Source organism: Trichechus manatus, unplaced genomic scaffold, assembly GCF_000243295.1.
Source record: "Trichechus manatus latirostris isolate Lorelei unplaced genomic scaffold, TriManLat1.0 scaffold00132, whole genome shotgun sequence".
NCBI lineage: Eukaryota > Metazoa > Chordata > Mammalia > Sirenia > Trichechidae > Trichechus > Trichechus manatus.
In genome coordinates, this window is record NW_004444068.1 from 7,380,111 (window position 1) to 7,399,431 (window position 19,321).

The 19,321-nt window shown below is 37.2% G+C and overlaps 1 protein-coding gene across 6 annotated transcripts in view; it reads left to right on the plus strand.

The window, feature by feature from the left end:
* Positions 1–19,321, plus strand: part of TBL1XR1 (TBL1X/Y related 1) — a 188,984-nt gene that overhangs the window by 95,954 nt on the left and 73,709 nt on the right. The window contains exon 3 of one of the 6 annotated variants that reach the window (XM_023739358.1): positions 19,126–19,244. The exons of the other annotated variants lie outside the window; for them this stretch is intronic. The gene's annotated coding sequence lies outside the window, so the exon portion shown is untranslated. The remainder of the gene's footprint in view (positions 1–19,125; positions 19,245–19,321) is intronic. 6 annotated transcript variants of the gene reach the window in all.

The following is a 19,321-nucleotide window of genomic DNA, read 5'->3' on the forward strand; positions in this document are numbered from 1 at the left end:
TTAGAATTTTGTTCTACATCCTTCTCCAGCTCTGTCCAGAACCCTCTGTTGTGATCCTGGTCAGAGCAGTCAGTGGTGGTAGCCGGGCACCATCTTGCTGTACTAGACTCAGTCCGGTGGAGCCCTTGGTAGCTGTGGTGATGTCATGTTTAGTGTGTTACATCTTTCCTTTGAGGTCAGACATTTGCTTAATGTTGCATCTTTTTAAGGGGTTGTTTGTGCCATGCCTAATGTTTCCAGGCCACCTTACAGAGATGTAACTTTATGTTTCATTTCTTCTGTGGTATCATGTATGTGCCAAGCCAAATTAGGGAGATTGTTTATGACATATCTGACATACTTCCATTTTTCTATTTTTAAAGTTAGATACTTTCTAAACAATGTTTTAATGGCTTATAGTTGTAGTTTCTAACAGCTTTTAAGTTATAATTTGTAAGTTTCTGGTTAGAGAACATCACAGAAATACACATATTCCAGTTTTTAACTTCATTTTATGAGTGAGTTGTACATATGCAGAAATTTGAAAGCATTATAGAAAATATAACTGTTGAAAGCATTATAAAAGCATACACACCAGTGGCTTATACTTATGTGATTTGAGAACATTATATAGATATACATAACAGAAGTCATCCTTATACATTTTTTACAGCTGTGTAGTACTCCTTTATGTAGGATATACCATAGCTGTTTCAAAAGTGCTAGTTCTATGCAGGAGCGTTAATGTGTATAATTTTGAGACATGTCAAATTCACTTGTAGGCATTCATACCATCTTGGAGGAGCCCTGGTGGCGCTGTGGTTAGGCACTCGGCTGCTAACTGAAAGGTTGGAGGTTTGAACCTGCTAGCCACTCTGTGGGAGAAAGATGTGGCAGTCTGCTTCCATAAAGATTGCAGCCTTGGAAACCCAATGGGGCAGTTCTACTGTGATCTGTAGGGTAGCTATGAACCATAGTTGGCTTGATGACAGTAGGTTTTTTTTTTTTTTTTGGTTTATACCATCTTACATTCCTTCCAGCAAAATGTATACTTTCACACTCACAAACAGTATGTAATCAGAACTTTTTTTTAGATATATATTTTTAATTTGGTAGATGAGAAATGGTCTTTTACTATAGTTCTAATTTGTATCTTTTCATATGTTTTAGAGCTGTTTACTTTTTTTAATTTGAACTGTCTTAATAATTGATATTATGCAGAGAAATCTTATTTTCAAGAAGGGATTGATGACCGCTTCTGTTTTCCTCCTGTTCTAATTCTGTAGTCATCCCACAACTTTCAAAAATTAATTTGGTTTAACAACAAGATTTTCCTAGTGGGAATAGAAACATGTTGACCAGCTAGCTGTCTTAGGTTTGATTCTCATGGAAGTGGGCCCTTGAGTGTAACTATCTTATTTGAGAGATGAATCCAGAAAGTTCCTGTGGGATGGTGAAATGAGAAGGGGAAGGGAAGGAGGCCAATACAGGATTCATTAAATTGTATGTTACTGTCATGAGGAACTGGGGCTCATATCATTTGGGGACCTCTAGGAGACAACATACAACATGCCTCAGAGCTGTCCCACCCAAGGGGCAAGGAAGCTGGAGTATTTCTTTACCAACTCCCATTCCTCATTGGTGGAATGCTGCTTTAAGGAGAATAGCATATCAGCTCCTCAGCACCTTCTTCCTGAACTGACCTGAGGCCAGAGAAGGCCCTCAGGAGCTTGAGTGAGAAGCTGTCATCTGCTTGGAAGGTTGAGTGATGAGGGAGGGAGTGTGGGGAGGGCACTGTCAGCTTCTGCTACAACAGTGAATATTCCAGTTTACTGGTATTAAACGTTTGTCAGTGTAAATTAGTAATCGCCGCTGTGATTCGTAAATTGTTCTAGTGTGTTTTGTTAACATTTATTCTCCCAGAACTTGGTTATTACGAGAGAACTGATGACTCCCAGTAATTGTGACCCTACCAAGGGTGATGCATAGTGAGGAGCCAATGACCTGTTGCCTTACTATGAAGTGTAGCTGTAAATTGATGGTTTATTCACTGTAGAAACGTTTATTGTCATTACTGCTTTCTGTTTTTCACTGTCATGTGGTTTTGAAGAGCCATTATTAAATGTGAAGAATGAATGACATTGCCATAGCACAGAGTATTCATTTTTCAGTTGAGAATTTATGCCTCTGGAGAGCTGAGTTTTAGATCGTCAGTAAAAGGGTTACATTGAAAAACTGTCTGTAGTTTTTTTTTTTTTTCCTACTTAAGGGATAGAGCTGAAAACAGCTACAAGCTGAATTTTTTTCAAAGGAGTCTATACCTTTGCATGTGTGTAAGCAAGTGTGTCTGAAAATATATGATGCATCTTCTGTTAAAAGCAAAACAAATTATAAACCTAAAAAAGCAGAGCACATACAGATTGGAGTTGTACTTAATTGATGCCCTGGACCTTCGCCATCAGATGACTCTTCTGTGATGAGATGTGTGAACAAGAAGAGATGGTGATGTGAAGATGACGTAACTGTCTTAAGTGGAACCTGAGAGATTATGGTGTCACTTGAAAGACAAAGAAAGTTTGGATCCTTACATAGATTTACTCCTAATATCAAATGTAGTAATAGAACTTGTTACTGTGAGTTGCTATGATTATCTAAAAACAGATTCTTAATGCTTCAAATAATTTTGGTGTCTATTCTGCAGGTTGTTACCATATAGGTACCATAGAGCTAGGAATAAAATATAGCTGTCTTCTTATCTCAAGTAACCCAGAATAATGGTAGAGCAAAGACCTGTACCCATTATAAAGAGATGGTTCATTTAATGGTGTTTTGTTAAAACAAAAGGTGTCCTGTCAGTGAATATTTCTGACTTATTTTAAAGTTTTTCCAACTTCTTAAACTGTCCATACTGTATTAAAGTCTTGTTAGGTTCTGACACATTTCTTCCTTTGGATGGGAAGAAGGAGGGGTAGGCATTTTTTTTTGGTGGGGAGGTAAGATTGGGCTGCACAGGCTAATAGCAATATAGACATAAGATTTGAAAGTGAGGGCCATCGCATATTTATTTCATGGGTATGTTGAAGCCGTTTGGCGTCTGTCTTCCTACCACCCTCCCTCCTCTTCCTCCATTCCCCCTCCCTTCCCTTCTTTGCCTTCTTGTTTCAAAGGGAAATGAACACATTAAAGGTTGGTATGTAAAATGCAGAAACTTCGTGTTTTATTCAGGTAGTGTTTGTTTACTTATATGAGTTCTGTCCTTTTTCTTAAGCCAGTTAATTTCAGTCATTACCTTTTCATGTGACTCTCCTGCTGCCTCCCCCCGCCCCCCCCAACAGAGGTCCTTCACTGTGCCTGTTTTCCCTCCTTCTCTATCACTTATCTCCTGTAAGGAAGGTCTTTTAAAAATCACTTGGAATGCTGAAGTTCTCATTTTACTAAATTCTGCATGTATTAGGGGCCATCTGATTTGGCATTCATTTTCAGTGAGATGTTTAATGGGATCATTCTGAGTTCAGTATAACCTGATTTTTTTTTAAGTTTCCTGAATTGGCTTTAATTGAAGTAATGCAAGTTATTTGTTGTTGTTAGCTGCCATTGAGTGGGCCCCCAACTCATGGCAACCTCCTGCACAACAACACAAAACACTGCCCTGTCCTACGCCATCACCACGATAGGTCGCGGATCAGACCGTTGGGACCAATAGGGTATTTTTTCTCTCTTTTCTAAGTTTTGTTTACTTTGTTGTTGTTGGGAATGTACATAGCAAAACATACACCAATTCAACAGTTTCTACATGTACAATTTAGTGACATTGATTGCATTCTTCAAGTTGTACAACGTTTCTCACCCTCCTTTTCTGAGTTGTTCATCCCTCGTTAACATATAAACTTACAGCCCCCTAAGGTTTCTTTCAAGTTGCTGTTAGTTTGATCCCATATAGATAGTTCTTAAAAGAACACAGTGCTCAAGGCAGGCCTTTTTTCACTAGTTAAGGTAAACTATTGTTTGGTTTCAGGAGGACTTCAGGGGATATTTTTGGTTTAAAGGTTTAAAGATTATCTCGGGGCAGTAGTTTCACGGGTTCAACCACCTTCTTTGGCTCCAGAAAGTCTAGAGTCTGTGAGAATTTAAAATTCTGGTCTGCCTTTTCTCTCTTGATCAGGATTCAGGATTCTTCTATGGAATCTTTGATCAAAATGTTCGGTAATGTTAGCTGGGCACCGTCCAGTTCTTCAGGTCTCATAGCAAAAGAGACAGCCACACATTCCATATCCTCCTCCTGTTCCTAACTCTCTTTCTTCCTGTGCTACTCCAGGTGAATAGAGACCAATTATTGTGTCTTGGGGAGCCCTGGTGGTGCAGTGGTTAAAAGTTATGGCGAGCTATGGCTGCTAACCAGAAAGGTCAGCAGTTTGAATCCACTGTCTGCTCCTGGAAACCCTATAGGGCAGTTCTAGTCTGTCCTATAGGGTTGCTATGAGTCGAAACCGACTTGATGGCAACAGGTTTGTTTTTTTGTTTTGCTTTTAATTGTGTCTTGGATGTCTGCTTGCAAGGTTCTAAGACCCCAAACAGTACACAACAAACTAGGAGGTAGAACAGAAGCACCAAACATGTCATTAGGCCAATTAACTGGGACGTCCCATGGAACCATGACCCTAAACCTCCAACCAAGGAACCAGATCCCATGAGGTGTTCGTTGTACATGAGCAACCTTAGCAGCTACTCTTTTTGTTTTTCTTGTTGTTGTAAATATATCTATCACACAACTTTTGCCAATTTAACTTTTTATAGGTGTACAACTTACTGACGGCAATTACAATAATCAGCTGTGCGACCCTACCCTTAATCAATACAATTTTTCCATCACTGTTAAACTCCCTTTCCCCCTTCCTTCTACCCCTGGTAACCACTAATAAACTTTGGTCTCTGTACATTTGCCTTTTCTTGTCTTTTTATGTAAGTGAGGTTGTACAATATTTGTCCTTCTGTGATTGGCTTATTTTGGTCAGCATAATGTCCTCAAGCTACATCCATACTGTAGCATGTATCAAGACTTCGTTTCTCCTACTGGCTGAGTAGTATTCCATCTAATTTTTTAAATTCTTGTTAAAAGTATCTGTAACACAATATTTGCCAATTCAGTATTTTTCAGGCATTACAGTTTAGTGATATCAGTTACATTCATTTAAAAAAAAAGTGACTTAGAGCATAAGGTTTTACAAATTTAGAACATCTTACATAGAAATATTTTAAATGGATAGGAGTGAGAGAACTTCCCCCCCACCCCAAGAAAACAAAACATGTTCATTAGTTTAAAAGTTTTTGTTTGTTTTTTTAATATTTTACTGTGTTTCAGGTCAAAGTTTATACAACAGATTTGGTTTCCATTTAACAATGTTTATTATACAAATTGTTCTGTGCCATTGGTAACAGTTTTTATTAATTGTCAGCATTCTCATTATTTCCTTTCTTTTTGTTCTGCTTCCATTGATCTAGATTCCCTTTCTCTCCTTGCCTTCTCATCTTTGCTTTTGGGTAACTGTTGACCATTTGGTCTCATATAGTTAATTGTTTATGGGAGCACATTACTTACAGGGGATATTATTTATTTTACAAGCAAATTTATTATTTGGCTGAAAGGTAACCTGCAGAAATAGCTTTAATTCTAAGTTCGAAGGATGCCTTAAGGCGATAGCCTCAGGTGTTCCTCTAGTCTCTGTTGGTCCACTAGATTAGGTTTTTTTTTTTTTTCTTTTTTTTTCTTTTTAGGAATTCGAGTTTTGTCCTACATTATTCTTCCATTCTATCTGGGGCTTTCTATTGTGTCTCTGGTCAGAACCAGTAGGATTGGTAGCCAGGCATCATCTACTTCTTCTGGTCTCAGGTTGGAGGAGGCTGTGGTTCACGTGGACTATTAGTCCCATGGACTAGTTTCTTCTTTGAGCCTTTGATGTCCTTTATTCTCTTTTGTTCCATACACATAGATACCGGTACTTGTATCTTAGATGGCTGCTCAAAAGCTTTTAAGACCCCAGATGCTACCTACTGAGTAGGATGTAGAACATTTTTTTGGTGAACTATGTTATGCCAATTGACTGAGTTGTCTCTTGAGACTATGGTCCCAAGCCTTATAACACAATCCCTTAAGTTATTTGGATATGTGCAGGAAGCCTCCACAACTGTGCCCCCTATGGGGTTGGTTATTTATTTGGGTATATATGCAGCACTCACAAACGTGTATATACATATGCCTACAGGTACACCTATACATGCACGTGCATTTACATGCATATGCCTTTCTATACACATATATGCATTCTTATCTACCCAGATAACTACACACATATTATTTGGTTGTTCTTACCCTTGTTGCAAAATTGTGTATTTTATAGCATTTACCAAAATTGTCCCTTTTTGTTGTGTACTTCTTAGTGTCTTTATTTACCTTGGTCAGGTTGTGCTGCCTTCACCTATGTTTGGTCCTGTCTTTCCCATCACCAAAAGTTTTGAGATGGGGAAGTATGAGGCCTCATATTTTGTTCTTCAGTGTTGTTTTAGCTGTTCAGGGCCTCCTTCCTTTACATATAAAGTTGGAGATTAGTTTTTCTGTTTCATTGAAGGATGTTGTTGCAATTTGGATTGGGATTGCATTATATCTATAGATTGCTTTTGGTAGTATTGACGTTTTCACAATATTAAGTCTTCCAGTCCATGAGCATGGAATGTTTCCATTTATGTAGGCCTCTTTTAGTTTCTTGCAGTAATGTTTTATAGTTTTCCTTGTATAAGTCTTTTACATCCCTGGTTAGGTTTACTCCTAGTAAAAGGTTTTTTTTGATAAATGAAAAGATAAATAAAAATTGGTCCATAGCCTAGAAAAATGGAAGGGTAAGTGATTTTTTTCTGTGAGAGAGAGTAGATAATTTTAGTCTTTTGCAACTCTGTGAGGTTGTTAATGTTTGTTTTATGGATGATGAAACCATTATTCCTATTTAATCACCTAGATAGTGAATTGTAGAGCCTGAACTTAAACCAGGTTTTGTTCCACAGTTCTATCCTCTCTCCTCACAATGGATCTGATGTAATATGGAGACGATGGGAATCGTGGCATGTTGGGACTCTAGGTTGCTTACAAAGATCGGTAGTTGGTCTCTATTTTGTATGACGAACGATTTAGGAAAAAACTGTTGCACGGTCCATTTAAAAAAAAAATTACCCATTAAAAATAACTTAGATGGCTCAGTATTTGTAGATGTACTTAAGTGTTTTGTTATTTGTATTCAAAGGAGAAGTTTCATATTTGGCTAAAATTCCAAAACCAAATTAGTTACAACAAAGCATCTGACTATAATGTTGCACTTTTGAATACTCTATTTTTGAAGCATGTCTTCTGTTTTCCTTCACTAATCTTGTGAATCATTTAGTTGAGAAATACATTTTGTTTCATAATGCCTTTTAATATAATTCTTACATGAAAGTCTTTTCTTCCAGTTGCAGGTAGGATAATCAGTGGCTTTTCTACAAATAAAATACTTACTAATTCACCTATTTTGAAACATTTTTTCACCACTTAAAAATCTTTATTGTGGACTCTAGCCATAATAGAGATGGAAGTATATTTCACAAACAGATTTTCTCTTTTCTCTTCTTCTGCCATTACACAGAGCAGACACCCTCATTACCATCACCAATATAGAGTTCTTGTGTGTGTATATGTAAGGTAGACAACTCATACTCTGACACTCTGGCTCTCGTTGGCCGTTAATTCCCAGCACCTCCTCTTTCCCCTGCATCCTCGTCCTCTTTCTAGTCCTGTGCTGTTCATTGTAGTGGCCACTAGTAATATGTACCTACTGAGCACTTGAAATATGGCTAGTCAGAATTGAGATGTGCTATAAAATATAAACTGCATGTTGGATTTTGAAGATTTGATAAAGAAAAAAGGAACAATTTTAATTTCCAAATATTGATGATAAGAAATGATAACATTGTAGATACCCATTGCTGTCAAGTCAATTCTGACTCATAGTGACCCTGCAGGACCTTTATGGAAGCAGACTGCCACATATTTCTCCTGTGGAATGGCTGCTGGGTTTGAACTGCTGACCTTTCAGTTAGCAGCCAAGCACTAAACCCACTGCGCCACCATGCACATTAAATAAAATATGTTATTAGAATCAATTCCACCTATTTCTTTTACACATTTTTATTGTGGCTACTATATGATTTAACATCATATATGTGGTTCTCATTGTGGCTTGCATTGTATTTCTGTTGGATGGTGTTCTGTATCTTGCTAGTCACAACTACCTATCGATTCTCCATCTGCTAGAAACCAGTAAATAGAGTACTGAAGAACTTGGCTAATGCAAACATCTGGGAAGACTGGAATGACCCTCTGAGGGTTCCTGAAATTAGATCGTGGGACTACAGTACAAAGCTAAGTGAGTTCTCATTACTTGAGTCCAGTCCTTGTTTTAGAAATGAGGAACTAAGGCTTAGAAAAGTGATGCCATATCACAGTCTTTATTTTTCATAGTTCAAGAGCCAAAACTTGAACCAGATCTCACTTGCAGTCCATCATTCTTTCAAAGTCTATGTAACACAGATTACATAGAAAGAATCTGAATATTCTTCACAGGAACTCAGGAGGAGATAGGATAATAAAGGCTAAAGCATTTTCTAGATTTTTTTTTTTAATATGCAAATGATTATTTTAGGAAAACTACTTTTATTTTTTTCCTTATCTATTTGTATTATTCTCTTTTCGGGAATACCAGTTTACACTTTTATTATCTTGTCTAATCATTTCCAAATATTTTTCAGTTTTAAAGTTTCCGTTTGGTTCTTTTTTATAGTTGGTATATTCCGAGAACGTTTGTCTTTACAGTCATCTCGTGTGTTCACGTTTACCTCATGGCGGATGGATAAGATAGCTGCTTTAATGTCCTTGTGATTCTAACATCTGGGTCATCTCAGGCTTGGCATCTATTGTCTTTTCCCTTCAGAATTGGTCTGATTTTCCTGGTTCTTTGCATGTTGAGTAATTTTAGGTAGATCCTCAGGCAAATGTTGATTTGTTTTTCTTTTGCTTTTATGTAAAACAGACAATTAACATGATTAGGTGCAGACTTCAAGCTGGTGCTCACCTTCTGTGGGCAGGTGGTTCCAATGTCAGTTGGGTTTTCTAAGGCTGTGCCATGCTGTTTTGGGTCTGTTCTTTGCATGCATCAGTGTAAGGTTTGGACAGTCATTTGTCTTAAGGGTTAGCTTAGAACTTGGGCTGTGGTTTATCTCTACAATTGTCAAAGCCTACATTATTCTGCTTCACCTGTGTTCTGTGAATGTAAGCCTTGGAACAAACTTGGGATTTATGTTGGTTTGTATACAGGATTATGGGATCCCTTCAACTCTCTCCTCTTCTGGTTTTTTCTCACACTCTTCAGCTCCCTGAGGCCTCTTTTGAGAGAAATTGGTTCAATCAAGCTTTTAAGAGAAAAATTAAAAAGGAATATGTCAATTACAGTGCTTACCAAGAAGAATATTAAAAAAAAAAAAAAACAACCAAACCCATTGCCATCAAGTCGATTCTGACTCACAGCGACCCTATAGGACAATTAGTAAAATTGTTACTAATTTTAGTGGAAAGGCATTCAGTCTTTCACCATTAAGTAGAACTGCCCCCTAGGATTTCCAAGGTTGTAAATCTTTATGAAAGCAGACTGCCACATCTTTCTCCTGTGGAGCAGCTGGTGGGTTGAAACTACCGAACTTTTGGTTAACAGCTAAGCGCTTAACCACTATACCAGCAGGGCTCCTTAGAAGAATATTCCAAAAACAATAACAAAAAACCAAACCCTTGCCATAGAGTCGATTCCAACTCATAGCGACCCTATAGGACAGAGTAGAACTGCCCCATAGGGTTTCCAAGGGGTAGCTGGTGGATTTGAACTGCCAACCTTTTGGTTAGCAGCCAACTCTGAACCACTGTGCTGCCAGGGCTCCAGAAGAATATTATGCAGTTACAATTCCTGAAATGGAGGAGTGGTTCCTATCAGACAAATCTCACAAATAATAACCATAAAATCTGGACAACATAAGATAAAACAAATACTGTGAAGTTGCTCTACAGCAGACAGAAGCAAGTAGACACTGGACTGGAGTGGATTCTTGAAAGAAGATAATTGGCATTGGATGAGTTTCCCATTTTTGTGGCTTTTTGCCTGAGGGCAGACACCTATTTACATTTGCAGCCTTACCTAAGGAATCAAAGAACAGAGTTCAGAACTGCTTCAGTGGCTGCAGAGTAATGGGGCATGGTGGGACAAAAGGGGAGGAAATCTTGGAAATGAAAGAACCGCAGAAATGGAGTACCAAGTTCTGCACGTAAACTCTGCCGCATATGTGAGTGACCACTAAATTATGACGCGTGGGGCAGACCTCAGCAGTCCAGCTAAAACGAAAGTAAGTGAATGTATATTTTCAGTTGCTGTCACTGCAGAGGAGACAGAGTTGGGAGTTTTTCAGCCAGATTAACTGCCTGCTGAAATAATATTTTTTCACAATAACAAAATAGAATTTATATCTCTACAACATATCATTCACAACATCTAGGATACAATCCAAAATTACTAAACATATGACTGAGCAGAAAAGTGTTTTCCATGCTCAAGAGAGAATCCATGACGAGAGCTGGAACGGGCATGGGTGGGGCAGGTGGCGGCAGATGAAAGAAACAGAAAACCAGTAGCAAATAGTTAAACTAAATCCAACCATACCAACAGCTGGATTAAATGTAAATGAAATAAATCCAGTCAAAAGGCAGGTATTGTCAGAATGAAAGATTCAAAATCATTTGCTGTCTAAAAGACATGTACTTTAAATATAAATAAAGACACATAGGTTCAAAGTAAAAGAATGTTAAAAAAAAAACATACACAATAGAAACAGTAAGCATAAGAAGGCTGGAATGTTGATACTATTGATGGTTAGTTGAATTTTAGACAGAATATTATCAGATAAATGCATATTCCATAATAAAAGTGTTAGTTCTTCAGGAAGATATATAACAGTCATGATGTGTATTCATGTAATATTAGAGCTTCAAACACTCGAATGAAAAATGGACAGAATTGAAGGATGAAATAGATCTACTACCGTATTTGGAGATTTTAATACCCTATTCTCAGTATTTGATAGGACCAGGCCGAAAAAATCAGTCAGGATATTAGAGATTTGTATAATACTCAATCACCTTGATCTAACTGACATTACAGAACACTCCATCAAACAATGCCATATTAACACACTAAAAAAGAAAAGCCATATAATTATCTCAAAAGATGTACAAAAAGTACTTGGCAAAATCCAGTATCCTATCATGATAAAAAAACACTTAGCAAATGAAGAATAGAACTTTCTCAGTCTGATAAAGGGTATTTATGTAAGACCTATAGCTAACATCAAGGAGCTGATGGTGTAATGGTTAAGTGCTTGGCTAGTAACTGAAAGGTTGGCAGTTAGAACCCACCAGCAGCTCCGCAGGAGAAAAGACCTGGCAATCTGCTTCCGTAAAGATTACAGCCTAGGAAGCCCTATTGGGCAGTTGTACTTAATGGTGAAAGACTAAATGCCTTTCCACTAAAATTAGTAACAAGGCAAGGATATCTACTCTCACTGCTGTTCAGTGTACTGGAGGTTGTACCCATTGCATTAGGGCATAAAAGAAAAATAATTGGCATAAATATAAGAAAGGAGGAAGTTAAACTGCTTTTATTTGCAGATGACATGATTATGGAGAAAATCACAAGGAATATACAACCAAAAAAATCAATATGTGAATCTTGCACAGTTGCAGTATACAAACATTTTTATAAAGAAATAATTGGACAACAAAATTTTATAAGTTCATTTACAATAGAGTTAACAAAATGTTTGGGAGTATACTTAACAGAAGACACTGACAGTTATCAAATTTTTATGAGAGAAACTAAGGCCGATACAGAAGTAGAGAGAGACATTGTTAGCAGTCTTACTATTGATAAGGCATCAGTTCTCCCGAACAGAGTTACAGATTCAGCACAGTCCTAATCATAATTCCACCACTCTTTTTTGTGGAAGTTAACTAATTTTGTAATTTATGTAGAAATACACAGAACCTAGAATACCCAAAGCAATATTGAAAAAGGATGAACAAAGTTGTATCACTTACACTACTTGATTTCAAGATCTGCTATAAAGCAGTGATTCTCAGCTGAGAGCGATTTTGCCTGCAGGGTCATTTGGCAATATCTGGATATATTTTTTTGGTTGTTACAACATGGGGGAGATGGATTGGTACTGGCGTAGTCAGCAGATGCCAGGGATGCTGCTAAACGTGCTGCGGTGCTCATAACAGCTTCCACAGCAGCTTATCCAGCCCTTAGCAGTGGTGCCAGTGTTGAGACACCCTGCTGTAAAGCTATAGAAATCAAGACACTGTGGGTAGCATAATTGTGGATAAATAGATCAGTGGAGCAGAATAAGGAGGCCAGAAGTAGAACTACACGTATAGCTTTTAATGTTTCATAGAGGTGCCAGAGTAATTCGACAAAAATCGTGCTCTAACAGCTGGATATTCATAGAACAGAAGCAAAATTCAGGAAAAAATTAATTCAAGATTGGTGATAGACTTAAACTCAAGCAAGTTAAAGCTATAAAGCCTCTAGAAGAAAACACATAGTCTCTTTACAGCATGAGAATAGGCAATCATAAAGAAAAAATAATTAATGCATCTTATCAAAATTAAACTGCTCATTATTAATTCATTAAGTAAATGAATAGGCAGATCCCAGCCTGGCACAAAACAATTTTTAAAACATACATCTAACAAAGGAGTTGCATCCAGGATATATGAAGAAAGTACTAAATTCAGTAATTAAGAAGACCACCGAATTTAAAAAATACGCTAAATATTTGAACAGATACCTATGAGTGACCAATAAGACAAAGAGGTGTTGAGCAATATTGGTCATCGTGGATGCAAATTAAAACCACAATTATATACTACTGCGTACCTACCAGAATCGCTAAAATTTAGAAGACTGTCAGTACCAAATGTTAGCAAGGATGTGGAGCAGCTGAACCTTCCTTCTGTACATTGGTGGTGTGGTATAAAATGCTACAGCTATTTTAGAGAAAAGTCTGGTGGTTTTTTATAAAATTAAGCATGCGCTTACCCTCTGAAACACCTAAGAAATCAAAACATATGACCCCAAAAAACTTGTACCATAATGTTCATAGCAGATTTATTAAAAGTAGCCAATAACTGGAAACAGTTCAGGTGTCTGTCAGCAGGAGAATGGACAAACTGTGCTGTGTTTATAGAAGAGAATATTACTCAGCAATAAATAGAAACAAATTACTGATACATGCAGCAACTTGGATTAATCTCTAAAACAGGCTGAGTAAATATGTCCAAAAGAGTATATAATGTATGATCCCATATATATATGGTATCCTAAAACAGGCAAGTAATCTCTGGTGAGGGGGGAAAAGAAAACAGGACAAAACTAATTTGTGTTGAATAAAAATGATTAGCAGGGGGTTGGAGTGGGTAGGTGGGCATTGTGGGCAGCGATTAGGTGGGAAAGGGCATGTAGTAACTTTCTAGGGTGTGGTAGTACCCTGTATCCTCTGAGGAATTTAGGTTACTTGGGAATATGCATTTGTCAAAACTCATTGAATGGTATACCTAAGATTTTTCCATTATATTGAGTGTAATTCTTCCTTAAAAGAACTGTATTGATACTGAGCCCTGGTGGCGAAGTGGTTAAGAGCTCGGCTGCTAACCAAAAGGTCAGCAGTTCCAATCCACCAGCCGCTCCTTGGAAACCCTACGGGACAGTTCTACTCTCTCCTATAGGGTTGCTATGAGTCTGAATTGACTCCACGGTAAAAGGTTTGGGTTTTTTTCTTTCTTTTTTTTTTTTAAGTAGTTAATGATAAGGAGCTGTGGTAGTGCAATGGTTAAGTGCTCAGCTGCTAACTGAAAGTTTGCAGCTCAAACCAAACAGCCCAGCCCCAACCAGCCCAGCAGATGCCCTGGGAGAAAAGACCTGGTGATGTGCTCCAGGTGAAGATTACAGCGTAGACAACCCTACGGGGCAGTTCTGCTCTGTCCTGTAGGTAGCTGTGAGTTGGAATCAACTCCACGGCACACAACAACACAGTTAATGACAGACGTGCTGAAGTGTTTACGGCAGAGGTGTACTAATGTCTACAGCTTCTTTTGAAATACTTCAAAAATTAAGATCGATTCATGGATAGGTGTGGAAAACAAATGCAAAGAAAAGTTTTTATAAAGTCTAGGTGGTGGCTATGGGTATATTTACCGTACAAGTCTTTCAGTTTTTCTGTATGTTTGAAAATTTTCATAATAAAATGTAAAAAAGACTAGTAGATAGGATTTCTGAAAGCTAGGTTCCTGTTTTTAATATGTTATATACTTAGTGATATTCATCAGAATTTATATTACTTTTTCAAAATTTGAAAATATTATAAAGATTTTATTAGTGACATTTTACTTCCTGTGTAGTGAGTTTTGAACTGTTTAGAATGCAGAGATATAGAAATATAAATAAACAATATAAGTAACACGACAAAACATTACCCACATAATAATTTGATTACTTCAAAGTGATAGAGCAAAACTAATTAAGATAATTTATAATACATGAATTCTGAGGGGATGGATACATAATTAGAGTATGCTCAGAGTTGAATGTGATTAATAGGAGATAGAATCATTGGGGTTGCTTAGTTTGAACAAGTTCTTGGAACTGCTGTTAGAGGAGATGAATAGATTCTCTTCCCACTCTTTTAACTGACCAGTTGTGATTTATGAAGTATGATTTTGTACACATTTTTTAGTGGATTGTATTCATTTTTCAATAGAGAAATGCCACCTGATTTTTATGCTAAAATTGTTAGCCATGTTTGAATCATTAGAATTTGTTTTGAAAAATAATCTGTACTTTAGGAATATGGTAACAGTGCATTAATGAGTTGTTTGGTTAAAGAAGCAGTGATCATTGTTCTAGGATTTTGTAGTTCTTTTATAAAGTTTTGAGAAAAAGTATAGTGTTATTAAAATATATACTATTTAATGTTATTTCCTTTGTAAATTGCAATCCAGGTTCTTAGGAAATCTCTTCTGATAGGCTGGACTTAAAAAATGTATATATTAGAATAAATTGTGTGACCCAGAGATGAGAGAAAAATAGATTAAAATATTATTTGTAATTGTGAGATGTGAGATTTTTAGCCATTAATTTGATCATACTCAGTTTTTCTCTATTGACAATCTTTTCTTTCCTAATCCTGAAATAAGCACTTCCAATAAAACTAAGCAGTTATGAAATAGATTTATTTAAGAAAATTAAAAATTACATGAAATCACTTGATGTTATAAGGGACTTGGTATTTTTCTGGTGATGCAAAATAGTAGAATTTAGACTTCTTTTTGGTCTTTCCTCTTTTTATCTCTAAATTTATTGCAATAATTTAAAAAAATAATTATTTCTAAGTGTTACAGCTTTGCCCAAGTAAATGCGCTGCCACATTGTACCCAGCTATAGCCGTTTCTATTGTTCAAGGATTCATATTATTGATACCTAGATGAGGTATTTTGGTCTTTGAGAAAATTGTGCCATTTGCTGACTTATGTAAGTGGTAGAAGGAATCACAAATGTGTTTTTATGTTCTACAGGGAGAAATTTAGTCGGAAACAAGCCACTGGGTTTCGTGCTACATACCAACTAGTTATTTAAGACATCACATTCTCCTTTAACTGCTGATCTTAGTACCAAGGCCTTCCTAGAGGAGAATATTTTATGAAAGACAGGAGTGCAGTCGGTGCTGGTTTACATCTGTAAAATAATGGTCAAAGGCAGTGCTGCTCATTGTATCTTATCATTAGCAGTAGTATTTTTATTAGGTATTTTAACGTTTAAGTCTGTTTAAGCAGTGTATCTGAAAAAGTGATGGGACGTGTAAGGTATGGAGAAAATTGCTCACAATAGCTCTTGATCAGAATAGATCCCTAAAATGTGGTATATACATATTCATCTTGATTTTTGTTATTTGCTATTAAGCATAAGGTTATTTTGTTAATGAAGAAGACTCATTAGCAACCTGTGGTATGCAGATGACACAACCTTGTTTGCTGAAAGCAGAGGGGACTTGAAGCACTTACTGATGAAGATCAAAGACTACAGCCTTCAGTATGGATTACATTTCAACATAAAGAAAACAGAAATCCTCTCAATAGGACCAATAAGCAACATCATGGTAAATGAAGAGAAGATTGAAGTTGTCAATGATTTCATTTTGCCTGGATCCACAGTAAATGCCCATGGGAGCAGCAGTCAAGAGATCAAATGATGTCTTGGATAAATCTGCTGCCAAAGACCTTTAAAAAAAGTGTTGAAAAGCAAAGATGTCCCTTTGAGGACTAAGGTGTACCTCACCCAAACCATGATATTTTCAGTTACCTCATGTGCATGAGAAAACTGGACAATGAATAAGAAAGACTGAAGAATTGATGCCTTCAAATTATGGTGTAGGTGAGGAATATTGAATATGCCATGGACTGCCAGAACAAACAAGTCTGTCTTGGAAGAAGTATAGCCAGTATGCTCTTTGGAAGGGAGGACGGTGAGACTTGGTCTCATGTACTTTGGACATGTTGTCAGGAGGGACCAGTCCCTGGAGAAGGGCATCATGCTTGATGTCTTAGTTACCTAGTGCTGCTATAACAGAAATGTCACAAGTGGATGGCTTTAACAAAGAGAAATTTACTCTCTCACAGTCTAGGAGGCTAGAAGTCCAAATTCAGGGCCTTAGCTCCAGGGAAAGGTGCTCTCTCTCTCTCTCTCTCTGTCAGCTCTGGAGGAAAGTCCTTGTCATCAGTCTTCACTTGGTCCAGGAACTTCCTAGGGCGGGGACCCCAGGTCCAAAGGACCGTGCTATTCTCCTAGCTCTTGTTTCTTGGAGGTATGAGTTCCGCCTGTCTTTCTGCTTGCTTCTCTCTTTTATATCTCAAAAGAGATTGACTTAAGACACAACCTAATCTTGTAGAATGAGCCCTGCCTCATTAACATAACTGCCTCTCATCCTGACTCATTAACATCAGAGAGGTAGGATTTACAACCCATGGGAAGATCACATCAGATGACAAAATGGTGGACAATCACACATTACTGGGAATCATGGCCTAGCCAAGTTGACAGGTATTTTTGGGGGACACAATTCAATCCATGACACTTGGTAAGGGAGCCGGTCAACGAAAAAGAGGAAGGCCCCTGATGAGATGGATTGGCACAGTGGCTACAACAGTGGGTTCAAACATAGCAACGATTGTGAGGATAGTGCAGGACCAGGTAGCGTTTTGTTCTGTTGTCAGTGAGAACCGACTTGATGGTACCTGACAATGACATAAGGTTATTTTAATCAGGTCATTAGGATTATAAATCAAAATACCAAAATTAAAACAGAAAATAGAGTCAATGTAAAGGAAAGTTTTGTTTCACAAATTTCTATCTCAAGGTCACATGGATATCACAACCATTTTAAGACTAGCCAAGAAGAAATTTCTTTGCCATCAAGATTATTTTTGTCCTTGTTCTACCAACCAGAGAGAAATTTTATTAGCAATTCTAAATAATGTATTAGGTAGTGTGTATTGGCAAGGTAAGGAGTTCCGGTGGTACAGTGGTTAAAGTGCTCAGCTGCCAATCAAAAGGTCGGCTGTTCAAACCCACCAGCCGCTCCATGGGAGAAAGATGTGGCAGTCTGCTTCTGTAAATACTACAGCCTTGAAAACCCTATGGGTCAGTTCTACTCTTTCCTGTAGGGTCACTATGACTTGGAATCGACTTGACTGCAGTGGGTTTAGGTTTTTATTGCCAAGGTAAAATGTTCAAATGAATAAGGAATAAAGTTGCGTGTGTACCAAGTTATTTTATAATCACTTTAGGTAATCTGTATTAAAACAAGTTTTAAAAAACAACTTTCGGCTCCCCTCCCATTGACTATTCAGTGTGTCTTTGTATCCTTTAACAGATACTTTGAGCAGGTTTTTTTTTTTTTCTGAGTAGGTGTTTGTAATAAGATTTCTTGATCGTAGTGGTATGCTTATTGGTTCTCATATCCCTGGAGATTTTGAGTCTGCCAGGTAAGAATCTTAGCAACAAAATAAGCAATAAGTAAATAAATATAAACTAGAACATCAACTGATCTGTGAGCTCAAAACTAATAGTTCAGTATATTAGACCCTGGAGGATATTCTGGAACCAGGACGTTAATTATATTTAGGAAATTCTTGTTAGAAAACCACCAATTTTTGGAGATGACAGAGCCTTTTTATTATTTGTTACTGATGCAGGCTTGATTACCTTTAATATAGAAAACTTAAGCACAAGGACGCTCTGCTTTTTCCGTGTTTCTATGTGTTATCCAGAAGGAAAAAACAAACAACAGAATACCATTTTAATTTGCCTCGTCAGAAGGAGAAGCCAGACCCATATTTTAAGAGCTAGCTAGAAAAAACTTATTATGCGTAGGGAAAATACTTATTAACAAAGAAAGATATCACAAGCATAATTATTGTTTTACTGTATGTTAAAATTAAATAGTTGTTTAATTTAGTCTAATTTTTCTTGTCATTTTCCTCTTTGACTGTTCAGTTATTTATTTAGGAGCAGTTATGAGGCACTTTATCACTTGAGCTAATTACTAGCCCTAAGGTGCCCCTCTACTATTTTCTAGATTGACTTGGACAGCCTGGCTGGCCAAAGCTAAATAGGTCTTTTAAGTCATAATTTTGTCACTCATTATTAATCTAGTGTATACTGTAAGGCTGGAATAAAAATCTAGCAGCTAAACTTACAAAGAAATTACTTCTTTAAAGATTTGAGTCCTTTTTTAACCTGAAGATTGTTTTCATCCGTCCCACATGCAGCTCCCAACGTTAACAGTGAAATTTTACTGTTAACAAAAATTTTACCTTCTATTGCTTTTTCCTTAGTTCAGCTGTAGAATTACTCAGTGTTAAAGCTGGGGAAGTCCTTTTAGGTGATCTAATTCAGCACCCTCATTTTACAGATGAGGAAACTGAGGCCTTGGACTAGGACAGAGGTCTCCTGACCCAGTTCAGGACTCTTTCTGTTACATCATGCTGCCTGATGTTTGTCTTTATGGAACTCTGCAACATCTCATACTGGGTGAGCTTTTGTTTTTTTGGTATGAACACGTGAAATCATTTACTGGTCTCATCGACTGCTCTTCTCCATTCCTCTCT